The sequence below is a fragment of the Sapajus apella genome, unplaced genomic scaffold (assembly GCF_009761245.1).
Source record: "Sapajus apella isolate SASKATOON/1434 unplaced genomic scaffold, GSC_monkey_1.0 scaffold14, whole genome shotgun sequence".
Taxonomy (NCBI): Eukaryota; Metazoa; Chordata; class Mammalia; order Primates; family Cebidae; genus Sapajus; species Sapajus apella.
Window position 1 is genome coordinate 35,919,222 of NW_022436954.1, and position 13,092 is coordinate 35,932,313.

Sequence of the window (13,092 nt, forward strand, 5' to 3'; positions counted from 1 at the left end):
GAAGGTGCCACACACAGTTTTGCAACTAGATCTCACCAGAACTGACTATCATGAGAACAGTAAGGGGAAGTCCACCCCCATGATCTAATCACAGCCTATCAGGCCCCTCCTCCAAAATTGGAGATTACATTTCAAGAGGAGATTTGGGTGGGGACACAAATCCAAAGGATTTCAACAGAAAAATTCAAATTAAGACCACAAAAAGATGTCATCTTACAAAAGTCATAATGACTAATATTGAGATTCAGATGTCCAAAAACAACAGATGTTGGTGAGAATGAAAAGGGAATGCTTATAGGCTCTTGGTGGGAATGTAAATTAATATAATCTCTATGGAAAACAGTACAGAGATTTCTTAAATAAATAAAAACAAAACTACCATTAGATCCAGCATTCCCATTACTAGGTATATATCCAAAGAAAAGAAATCATTATATCAAAAAACTACCTGCTAGGTATATTTATTGCAGTACTGTTCACGATAACAAAGATAGACAATCAGCTTAAGTGAAGTGTCCATCAATGGATGACTGAAAATAAGAAAATGTGATATTCAGCCATAAAAAGAAGTGAAGTCATGTCTTTTGTGGCAACATGGACAGAACTAGAGGCCATTCTCTTAAGGGAAACAACTCAGGCAAAGAAAGTCAAATAACTCCTGTTCTCATGAGTGCATGTTAAATAACTCATACACATGGACATACAGTATGAAATAATATTGGATACTCAGAAGGTTAGGAGGAGAGTGAAAATTAGAAATTTTTAAATGAGTACAATGTATACTATTCAGGTGGTAGATAAACTAATAGCCCAGACTTCACCACTAGCAATATATCCATGTAGCAAAACTGCTCTTGTACCCTTTAAATTTATACAAATAAACAAAGATAATGTTAAATATACTTTTAAACAACATAATGAAATAAATACAAATGAAACTCAATTATACATCATGAATTTCCCTTATACAGATATGAAAACACCTTGTCAGATAATTTCTAAGTAGGACTTTTTAAAGATATATATATATATATATATAATCTCTGTTCAAATTACTTCAAAATGGAAAAAATAAAAGGCTAGATTTATAAGAGTTCTACAAAATCAGTCCTAAATCACAAACCTAATCTCCATGATATTCCACATGATTCAAGAAACACTAAAGGCCGAGAGGAGTGGCTCACACCTGTGACTCCAGAATTTTGGAAGGCTGCAGTGGTAAAATCACTTAAGCCCAGAAGGTTGAGACCAGTCTGGGGAACATAGTGAGACTCTGTTTTTAAAAGAATTAAAAAAAAAAAAAATGAGCAAGGCATGGTAGCATGGGTCTGTGCTCCCACCTACTTGGGAAGCTGAGGTGAGTGGAATGCTTGAGCCCAGGAGTTCGAGGCTTTACCACGGCACTCCAGCCTAGGTGACAGAGTGAGACATAGTCTCCAGAAACAACAAACAGAAACAAAAACAAAAACAGAAGGAAAGAACAAAAAGAAACACCCAATAGACAGAATTAAGCACATATGAAATAGATCATGGGGGAGGTCAATATTCTTTATACATTGCTTAGGTTTTCATTGACTTTTAAAAATTTCTCAGAGCAACAACTGATCTCTAATTTGTTTATAGACATTCTTTCCAGTTGTTTTCTGTTTTGTTTCGTCCATTTTTATCAAGTGCTTTATTTCATTCTTCACCTTTCATCCCCATGCAATACTTGAAGGTAAATTTTATCAATAGGGTCCATCTTAGACATGATTAAGCTCCTTGAAACACATATCACTATTTATTTAACTGTGCAAGGAGAAATGATAGTATTCAACATTTTAGGTCATTTTGTTTTAGGTTCCAAACATATCACATATAGCATTTATGAACCTCCCTTCATCATGTTTTTAATTTCATTCCCAAGAATCCCACCTGTGGAAATTAGTGAATGAAGTAGAGTTTTTCATCTATACTGAAAAGGAAAATGAGAATAAATTGTATGTCACTCAGTCTAGTAGACAAATTTATTCTCCTGGTTCTCTTGCTCTCTGTCTTTCCTCCTCGAATTTCTAAGCACTTGTGTCCTTCTTATCGTCTCTCCTTTCCTTAAGCTCAACCTCACTTCCTTTTCCACACAAAATCAGCCTGTGATGAGGGTAAAGGCTAGCTTTGCCACTTACTGTGTAGAGTGTTCTTGGACCTAAATTTCCTAATTTTTTTCATCTATAATAATATGAATGCATTTTCTTTATGGTGCAATTACTATGTGCTGGCAATCTTCTAAGATTTCCAGTGTATACTCATTCACTGATTCCTCACAAATACCTACTGCGTTATGTACTATTTTCTGTCACCACTCCACCACATTTTATAAATAGAGAATCAGAGGCACTGAGAATTTAAACAATTTTCCAATGTTACATAGCATGTAAGTAGCAAGGTCAGGATTCAAATTCATGTGTAGTAATTCCAAGGGCCAAGTCCTAAAAAATGCCAACTTTTATTATTTATTTATATTGTTTTTGAGACAGGGTCTCACTCTGTTGCCCAGGCTGGAGTGCAGCGGAGTGAACTCAGCTCACTGCAACCTCCATCTCCTGGGTTCAAGTGATTCTCCTGCCTCAACTTCCCGAGTTGCTGGGTCTATAGGTGCGTGCCACCATGTCCGGCTATTTTTTATATTTTTAGTAGAGACAAGGTTTGACCATGTTGGGCAGGATATTCTCAAACTTCTTACCTCAAGCAATCCACCCATCTCGGCCTCCCAAAGTGCTGGGATTACAGGCATGAGCCACAGCCTGCTCAATTAATTTCAGAATTCCTTTTCATTTTTCATTATTTTTAACTTACTACTATGAAATACACAAAATGCCACCGCCTAACATGTTTCATAAACAACAACAAAAAAAAATTGGCATATTTGCTCTTAAGAATCAAATAGGTATTTATAACATAAACTGAAAGATTTTGTTTGTTTGTTTGTTTTTGGTAAGGAATTACACGTGGAAGCTGAGTGAACTGGCCAGGTGCTTTTAATTTGTATTAATGATCTTACATTAATGATCAACAGAGGCTCAGGTGGGTGATTCTTTAACCCAGCTCAGTGTGGAAAGTGTTTTGTAAGTTTGAGGAACATCACAGAAGTTTGTGTTTACAGGTATGAGGCATTAGAAGTTTCAGATGAGACTGTTCTATAAATCCCTACTGTCCTCATACTTGTACTCCTTCTACAGCCTATTTCTCCTATGCTGTGCTGTAGCCAGGTATGTCTCTTGCTTTGGCCCCTGCACATGCACAATCTAGTCCAAACTCTGTATCTTTGCTCACACTGTTCCTCTAATTGTCCAAAATCCTTTCCTGTGCTCCTAGCAATGACATTTGCAACTCTTAATTTTTCCCTGCAGGACTTTTATTTTCCCAATGATGCATGATTGACACAAAATGAAGAGAAAGTAAAAGCACTGCTAAAGGTAACAGTTCAGGAATAATTTGCTGTTACAAGTTTACCGTTCTCTTTCTCTTATACTCTCCCTTTCAAAAATATAGGCTTAACTGTATGTGTGAGTGCATACAAATTATAGATTATACATGACATGCAATGTATATTCTAGACCCTGATATGGTTGGCTGTGTCCTCACCTGAATCTCATCTTGAATTGTAATAATCCCCAGGTGTCAAGGGCAGGGTGGGGTGGAGATAACTGAATCATGGGGCAGTTTTCCCCATGCTGTTCTCATGGTAGTGAATAAGTCTCACGAGATCGGATGGTTTTATAAATGGGAGTTCCCCTGCATATGCTCTCTTGCCTGCCACCATGTAAGATGACCTTCCTCCTCATTTGCCTTCTGCCATGATTATGGGGCCTCCCCAGCCATGTGGAACTGTGTGTCCATTACACCTCTTTCCTTTATAAATTACCCAGTCTTGGGTGTCTTTATTAGCAGCATGAGAACAGAATAACACAGACACACATGGAATTCTGTACATACTGTTATAAAATCTATTCTTATTCAACAGTATACTGTAGTTATATTAATCAGGACTCTTTCAGTTCGAAATGACAAAATTCTAATTTGAACCAGACAACCATAGCCTCTCTTAACAACAAGAAAATTTTAAGTCATATAGCAAAAATTATTCAGCTCTTGACCTCTGAAAAGTCCAGAGCTCATTCGCTTTAATAACAGCTGGTTCTAAAAATCCAAATGAAGCTCTCAGCATTCTTACTCTACTGTTATACTTCTTTATCTCATAATTCTGTTGCTTCTTTTTGCTTTTCTCTCTTTCTCATTCTTTCCCACTCTTAAAAAACTTTTAGACAAAGTAAACTTGACAGAATTTATTTAGGCAAAGAACCATTTATGAATTGGGCAGCATATTAAACTGGAAGAAATTCAGAGAGCCCTGCTCCAGCCACACAAGCAGTGAGCTTTTATACCCTGAAAACAGAAGCAAAGTAATTACCTCATGACTACAGCTAGTCATTTGTTCCATTTATGTGTGGTGTGAGGAGAGACCCCTAGTTATATAACCAGTCAGCTAGTTGCCTGATTGTGATTGAGGCTAGGTTTTTTTTTTTTTTTTTTTTTTTTCCAAGACAGAAAAAATTGTCTCCAAGTTAAGTTTTGTTTTGCTTGCATAAAGGTTTTGGGTAAACAAACAACACTAGTCTGATGACTTCCTGAATATTTTGCTGTAATACTACTAACAATAATTTTCTTTCTGCAGTTGAGAAAGGAGCATCTTTTCCTACATAAGTTCTAAGAGAACATCTCAGAGTGGAATTCAGCTTAGGAAACTTGTACATTACTACTTCTATCATTCTATCCAAGAAGAGGGAGGACTCTGATTGGCTATCCTAAAGTAGGGATAGAGGGCTAACAAAGGAAGTGATGCTTCCATAAAACAACAGGAAAAGTCCACCATATATCTCGACATCAATACGTAAAGTCTCTTATCTGTTTTATCTAAGGTAGGCCAGAAAACAAAGGCTGTTCTTTGTGACTGATTGTTTTCATCTTGTTTTAGAGCAAAAAATAGACAAGAGGTCAAGGGGCTCTCCAAACATTTTCTTGCTTTTAAGAAAAGAGATTCTGAGGCTTGGTGGTTTCCAGAGCACATAAAATAGATCTGCTGGGCCAGGGAATCCCAGAACCAGATCTTGTTACTCTTAACATAGTGTTTCCCTGGTGCAGGAAATACCGCAATTTTATATTCCCCTATTTTATTCTTGTGTGATGGCACACTTAAGAACTAGTGGTGGTGGTTGGCCTTGTTTCACTGCACTTTTAAATAGCTAAACAATATTCAGTTTATGATTGTATCATTATTTACCTCCAACTGAATGATATTTTGGCTTGTTTTACCAAATTATTCTTTGTTATGATTCAATGATGCAGTGAGTATCCCTGTTCATGTATCTCTTTTAATTTCTCAATTGTTTTATTAATACAAGTCATTATAAGTAAAATTACTCAGAAAATTTTGCCCATTTTTAAAGATAACATTGATTTCCTTCCCTTCCATGAATTGTGCTGTTACTCTTGAAGGCCACATTAATAACTCTATTCCATGTAAAGTTGCAAAGTTTTCCTAATATTCCCTTCCAGGAGTTCACTTATTTGACAAGTTTATCCTGAGTTCCTCTTATGAGTCAGCTTCTATGCACAGTGAAGAGGTTAATTACAAAGAAAAAATTAATTCATTGTCCCCCTCCATTAAGAGAGACTAATTTAGTCAAGGAGACAGATAGGAGGACATGCAATTGCAATTTGTGTGATTTATGCTGCGAGGGGGTGGAGGTGCAAGTGCTGTGAGAGCAAAGATGAAGTAATTGTCCTTAGAAAGAAAAAAAGCCTTCATTTAGAAGTGATATGTGATTTAAATCCTAAAAAAAAAAAAAATGAATGGATAAGGGTGGTGAGCGTTCCCAGGTCAAGGAAACTCCATATACAAATACATCTGTACATGGAAAAGGGTGAGTATATTCAAGACCTGTTGGAGTATTATAGGAGTCACTGGTATCTGGAAGACCTGTCAAATAATATAAAGCATAATTCTTATGCATTCAAAAATTTGAGGACGATTCTTCTGAAGCTCCTATTTTTAGTGTCCCCAGTAAACTGCAAACTTTTTGTGGATGGGAACTGTATCTTATTCATTCATATCCACTGTATATTCTATGGTAACTGGCATGAATGCATCTGTGCACACACACAAATGTGTAAAGCAATCAACTGATAATTCAACTTGTTATTGAATAAAGCCAGTTTTACTTAATAAAATATTTGAATTTGGAAATCTTATAATAACGTGTATTTTTTATTGCAGGAAACAAAACAAATAAAATTTAAAAATCACCTATATCCCAAGTAGTATTAAACATCTCTCTCTCTCTTTCTTTCAAACATACACATGCGCGCACGCACACACACACACACACACATACACACACACAAAATTATAACTGCTTTCTAACTGCTTTTTTCACTTTCTTGACTTGTGTCCATGTTATCGAGTAATCAATTCCGAAGTAATTTTTCTAACTTCCACATATGTAGTTAGATATCTAAGTGGTCTCCCCATTCTGATGTGGGAAACTGATGTATTCACCTGACCTTTAACCACTCTTGGCCAACCACCTTCACTTTGTTGAGTTGGATTACTCTAGTGTCGTCCGCACCTCCGACATTGTTTCCCCACCCTCATGGGCAGAGTGATCTTATACAAACAGAAATCTGTTCAAAAACCTTTAAACTTAGAATAAAATTCAAACTCCTCATCATCGGCCCCTGCAGCATTGTGTCTGCTTACCTCCTTCTCACCTCTCCTGTTGCCCATCCTTGTGCTCAGTTTTTGTGTTTCTGCCACCTGACCACTTAGCTTCTCAAACACATCTGGATATTTTCCACCCCAGGGCTCTCAAATAGATCACTCTTTTGCCTTGAATGCCACATTCTCCTACTTTTCCCTCTGTTGACTTCTGATCTTTCATTTCTTGCTCTTAATAGCTTTTGAGAAGCTACTTTCCTGATCACTCAAGTAGCTCCCCTTCCTCTACCCTGCACCCACTTATGACAACTTTAAACAGATATTTACATGTAGGCTTATTTATTTTCTTACTCCTCCACTACTAGTCTACAAGCTTTGCACACTTAGGGATTTTGCCTGTTTTATTCATCAATGCATACCCAGATTAGTATAGAGTCTGGCACATGGTGAATTTTCAAAATACAGAGTACACTGAAGATATTAACGGGAGAATTAAGACAGTAGTTCTCAAATGTGCTATCTGTACCAATATCACCAGAATCATCTGGAAACTTGTTAAAACTGCAAATTCTCAGGCCTCAGCTGGAGCTACTGTTATCAGAAGCTCTGGGGGGTGGAGTCCAGTCATGTATTTTTTTAACCACCCCTAGAGGTAATTCTGACATTCAGTAGTTGTACAACCACTGTTGTAAGGTATATTTTGTTTAAAGTGTATGAAGCCAGAATTTTTTAGAATGTGAGATTTGAACTTTAAATATCACTGATTTTAGTCTCTCATTTTACTGAAAGAAAAGTCCAAGGTTAATTTTATTTTATATTTTAATTTAATAATCAGTGAATTCTCTTATAAATTTATTTATAAAAGTGAAACATACATATTTCTTATAAATATTAAGTATAACTATGCAGCACATACTTTTCTCTTGAAAAGTTTTCAAATATGAAGCAACTTTTATACTGATAGCTGAGTATGTATTAATTTAGCTAAAATTAGATAGAAGTATGGAAAAATTCCATTTCATATTTCTCTCAAGATGGTTCGAACAATGAATAGGTCTAGATAACTTATCAGATGCTATTTCTCTGTGATAAATTTTGCCCATATTGATTTTAGTTATGCTATTAAGGAGGAAGCAATAGTTTTCTATGATGTGTCCTAGGAAATAAAGCTGGTTCACTAAGGAATGTAGTATCATAGAGTTACAAAAAAAGCTAGATTAATTTTCTTCAAATTGGACTTCAGATTGGACCCAAAACACCTGAGCTATCTGACCTTGGTTAACTGGATAAAGTGTGACGCTGAATACCACGTGATAAGACAAGTATCCACAGGAAGAATAAAAATCATGAAGCAAATGTAAATACTCCACAAAACTAAAAAAAAAATAAAAGTAAGAAGGAAACATAGTATTGATTAAGTTTCCATATGGAATGATATTGTACCAGGTACTGTTTCCTAGGCTATCTTATATTATTCTCTCTCCACCAATTTTTATTTACTTTTATTTTTTATTTAAATTATAGGTTCTATAGTTTCTCTAATGAAGACACACAAGTCCAGCCCTTCTTAATAGAATAGTCTGTGATGAAGCATAAACCATGGTTTTCTATTGGGCTCCCAATATAATACACATTTTAAAATATTATATATGAGCTTTAAATACCCCCTTAGTGGATGTAATTTACAGAGAATATATTTGAGTAGATCTTTCCTCATCACTGCTCTTTATATTTTAAATATTATAAAAGAAATCATTTAAATACTTATTTTTTGTAAAGAAAAGAACAGTTATTTCCGTATCAGTGATTATCTGTGCTACATGATCTACTCTTTAATGTAGATGTAGAAATGGAAATTCTCCAAATGGAAGCATTTGACATTTTTAAACAAAGAAACAAAAACAAGAACTGAGTCAAAATTAACTTTCTTATTACCTTTAAAACTGTGGGAAAATAAAGACAACAGGTTGAAAACATTTTGTTCCCTAGCTTATATCACAGTGAATTTCGTACCTGATGTGATTTATTTATTTTAGCATTTAACACTGAGATATGCTCCTTTAAATTCAGATGTTTCTCTCAGACTTTCTATTTTGATAAAAATCAGTTAAAAATCTTGTATAAAATTATTCTTAAGAAAAATTAAAAATATGTTAAAGGTAAATATATTTTATATATTTTTGAATAAAAAATTATTTTAAAGTAGATGTGAATATTTCAGTGAAATCAATATATACATTTAAAAGCAGACAAAACTTCAGAGAGGTGACATTTGGTTTACATGCAAGATAAACAGATATTTTAAAAATAACACATTTAGATCATACTTTTTTTAACTTTAAAATATATATCTAGTATTTTGAAATAACAGAGACATTCATTTCCAATTCTGAAATCAATATTAATTTTTGTCTACTGGCTTCTCTACATATGTTTAAGAAAACAGAAAAATAGTACAGAATTCCTAGATTGATGCACTTTTTAACATACCACAGTCAGAATTCTGAGTTCAGCTGCATTTGGAATCCTTCATTGCTGACAAGAGAGTCTCAAACGACAATCTTCTTTAAAGCACTCTTCAGTGTGACAACTGAAAGTTCTCCCTTCCACTGACTGCTTTTTCCATTAGCTAGAATGTTACATCCTTAATGCTACACAAAGCATTTGACTGGAGGGTTTTCAGCCTACTCTTAAATGTCTGAGTTTGAATAATCATTTTTTTAAAGATAACTCATCTCTTTATAAGAACATCCGTATTGCTTTTTAAAATTAATTTCATTTTAGGAGTTGGTTATAGGGTGCAGTAGGGGGCTGCCTTCATGTGTCATTGGTTAATGTCTATGCATGAGTCACCTAAGTGGCATTTAGTCATATAATGTCAGTGACATTTTTATTTTACTGTCAATTATTAATAATCTATTGTATGTGTCATTTGAACGAGCTGGGCAGATTACCATGAAAGGTGCAAGGTGTGTTTCACTCTGAATAATATTGGTCTGGAAAATACAACTAACTTTTTTATTGGTGAACTAGGTAACACTATTCTGATAGCTGAATGGAGTTCACCAGGATTTCCTATAATTTTTTTCTGCTTTTAAAGGAAATTGCTTCATTTTCTTATTCACTGGAGAAAGGTACAATAGAAAGCTTCGTGGTTTCTGAAAAATCCTGTATGTGTTAAACTTGACATTGCATTACATTGGCTCTGAGCTGCACATAATGATATGATTGTAATCTGAGAGCACAGGAATTAACTGTCACCTAAAAGTAAACAAGCAAATACAATTGAATGCTTTTGTCTCCATTTAGTTTACCTCCACATAAGAGATGCAACAGAGGACTACATTTATTTCTGTTAAGAAAGCCTCTGCAGGGCAGCTTGTAATTGGGACTGACAGGACACTGAACCTAAGAAGTAGCCACTTAATGTATATGGTCTTGAGTTAATAAGCATGCTTTAAAATAGATTTTCCAGCAGGCTTGAGAAATACAAAAAATAACTTCACACAATGTTTGCCATCCTTAAATAACAAATGGTATATTACTCTAATTTGTAGGTTTAAATTGTCTATGGCATAAAGGGATTAATGAAATCCAATAGGTTTCCATGACTGAAACACTCCTCTGGAATCCTGGTTTGCATCATGTAAGAAGTCAACCACCACAAAACCATAATAATTAGTTTTTTAAAACAGAAACGTCGGAAATTATTAAATAAACACAACAGTGTTTATTCTGTGGGTATTTTCTTCTCCACAGTGATAACTGCTCAGAATATTCACATTTTGATTGACTCTGATGAGATTAAGAAGGCTGTGTGCCAAAATAAATGGAGAAGGTGACATGGAAAGACGACAGGTTATAAGCCGCAAGGAAGAGACAAGTGTTTTAAAATTTATCAGGATCTCCCAGCCTGCCACGGAAGACTGGTCTGCAGCTCCCACTGCTCAGGCCACTGAATAGGTAGGAGCAACCACTGAATGGTCTTAAGCTGTTCTTGTGTGGGCTCTTAAACAACATCTAAGATTCATGAAAAATAAACATCTAGTTTCCAAAATAAAAATAAAAATAAAAAAAAAAATAAAATTTATCAGGATCTAACTAAGCACAGGGACCTCAATTTTATTATATTTTCTTAAGTATAAAACATTGAAGAAAAAAGCACAATATTCATGCCCCCTAATAAACATGATAATTTTCTAATAATGTGAATATGACCCCTAACTACCCAATTCACTTGTCTCGTGGCTTCTATAGTCCCTTGCACACACCTACATTACATGCAGTGTAGTACAGTGCTTGACAGGGTTGTCCCTGTGTATAATTCCTGCCTCCTTCTTACCAGCTATGTGATAATAGGAATATTATTTCACCATCTAAGCCTTATTTCCTTACCTATGAAGTGGGGTTAAAAATAGACCTTACCTTTTAGAGTTGTTGTGGTGATAGAAAAGTAGAAGTTATCATCAAAGTCCCTGTAAGATTCCTAATGTTAGCTGTTGTAATCATTTAATATTATTATTATTATTATTGAAACTTCCAATCCAGTGTTCAAAGCCTGGAGGGCTTGGAATGTGAGAGATTAAGGAGATATATTTCAGTGTGCTCAAATAACATGGCTTCTGATCTGTCTTCTCTGGCTGCTTTTATGTCTGAACAACTAGAGAACTGTTTTGATTTGAGCCTGTCATTGACTGAATGTTTAAATATCAAGTAGAATAATCATCTGCACCATTTAACTGGTATGCCCATACATTAATTTATTGAATTTACTTTCACATCCCATCTACCTATGTATACTTTTTTGTAGAGAAGTTATTGCAGCTCTCATTTTAGAGCTAACATCCTCCAGGGTGGCTTACGAAATATACCTCCCAAAATGAATTCTTAAGTGCTCATGGGAAAAACCAACAAAGTGGTGATTTGAGAAACCTCTCTGTGTTTAATTACTGAGACATTAGTGTCAGGAGAGGGAAAACATCTTTGACATTTTGTTTGTTTCTTAGTATTGCATATGAAATAAGACTTCCTAAATAGACAGGCACATTTTTTTTTTCTTATAGTCTTTCAGGGAACTAAAGGCATCTACCACACAAATCCATCCCTCACCTAATTGCATTCTCTCAGGTAAATGTCTCATGTCATGATTTCCTAGCCCTCTGCTGTAGACATATTTCAGCTCTACACACAAATGTTGGCAGCTGTAGGAGCTTTTGTGGAGAGTTTTATTTTTTATTTGGTGGTGGTGGTGGTATTATTGTTGCTTATTTCCTGTTTTCAGTGGTAAGGGGAGTTCCCATACTGTAATAGATTGAGTTGAAAATATTTAGTCTATTTATTATGTGATCCCCATAAATAGAAACCTAATTTTTTACTACTTTTGCAGAGGTTTAGTGATATTATATTTGTAACAAATTATCTATTTTTACTTAGGGGTTTGTTGATACAAGAATAAATTGCAAACAGGTCTATCTAGTTACAGGAGGCTGTGAGTTACCCACATAATTATTACAATTTAGAGCTGCCTTACTTCAGAGTAATGTTTTAGGGTTTTAGAAAGAGATAAATAATCTCTGCAAGTATATCTCCTATAATTAACTATTGAACTGGGGACAGAAAAGCCAAGAGTCTATAGTGAAAGGGAAATGCCACGATGCAGTTCTGGTTCCACTTAGCTCAGAGACTTGGACAAGAAACCTTTCTCTTTAATCCTTATTTTCTTGTTTGTCAAAATGAGAATATTGCTACCTACTGTCATTAAATTATTGTGAGACTTAAATTAGATAATGAATATAAAGTGCTTACCACAGCTTTTCGTGCATGAGTGATCAGTGCATATGAGGGCAAAGAAACTGAAATGCTACTTACAACGGTTATTGGGATAAAAAAGGTGAAGTCCTATTGTCATGCCAGTGTAACAAAATGGAAAAACTGTTTGGGAAACAAGACTATCTTATTTTAAATGCTGTCTGTTCTTTACTAGCTGTGTGAGATTGTAAAAAGGAAATGACATTATGATAATACTTATGGCTTAAATCTACAAATACTTAGGTTTTATGTCCTTTAAATTTTGCCACCCAGTGATAAAAACTATAAACATTTATTGTATATCATTCTAAATATTATCCCCATGAAAACCAGCTAGGTATTTTTATAGAATTGGCATCATACTGCACATATTGCTTTTTAACAACCACTTTCTTATTTTATTATTATACACTGTGATCATGTCCTATCCTTAAATAGTTTAGAGATTTTCAGCATAGTACTGCCTTGTCGGAGGGCATTACTATTTTAAATGTTATTGTTTACTCTTAAATATGGAAGTGCTCCTCCCC

General features: G+C 34.8%; 1 protein-coding gene across 2 annotated transcripts in view; it reads right to left on the minus strand.

Annotated features, from left to right (window-relative positions):
• ANO3 (anoctamin 3) overlaps positions 1-13,092 on the minus strand; it is a 173,086-nt gene that overhangs the window by 139,126 nt on the left and 20,868 nt on the right. The window contains exon 1 of one of the 2 annotated variants that reach the window (XM_032283711.1): positions 9,245-9,553. The exons of the other annotated variant lie outside the window; for it this stretch is intronic. The gene's annotated coding sequence lies outside the window, so the exon portion shown is untranslated. Of the gene's footprint in view, positions 1-9,244; positions 9,554-13,092 lie in introns of those variants that run through there. 2 annotated transcript variants of the gene reach the window in all.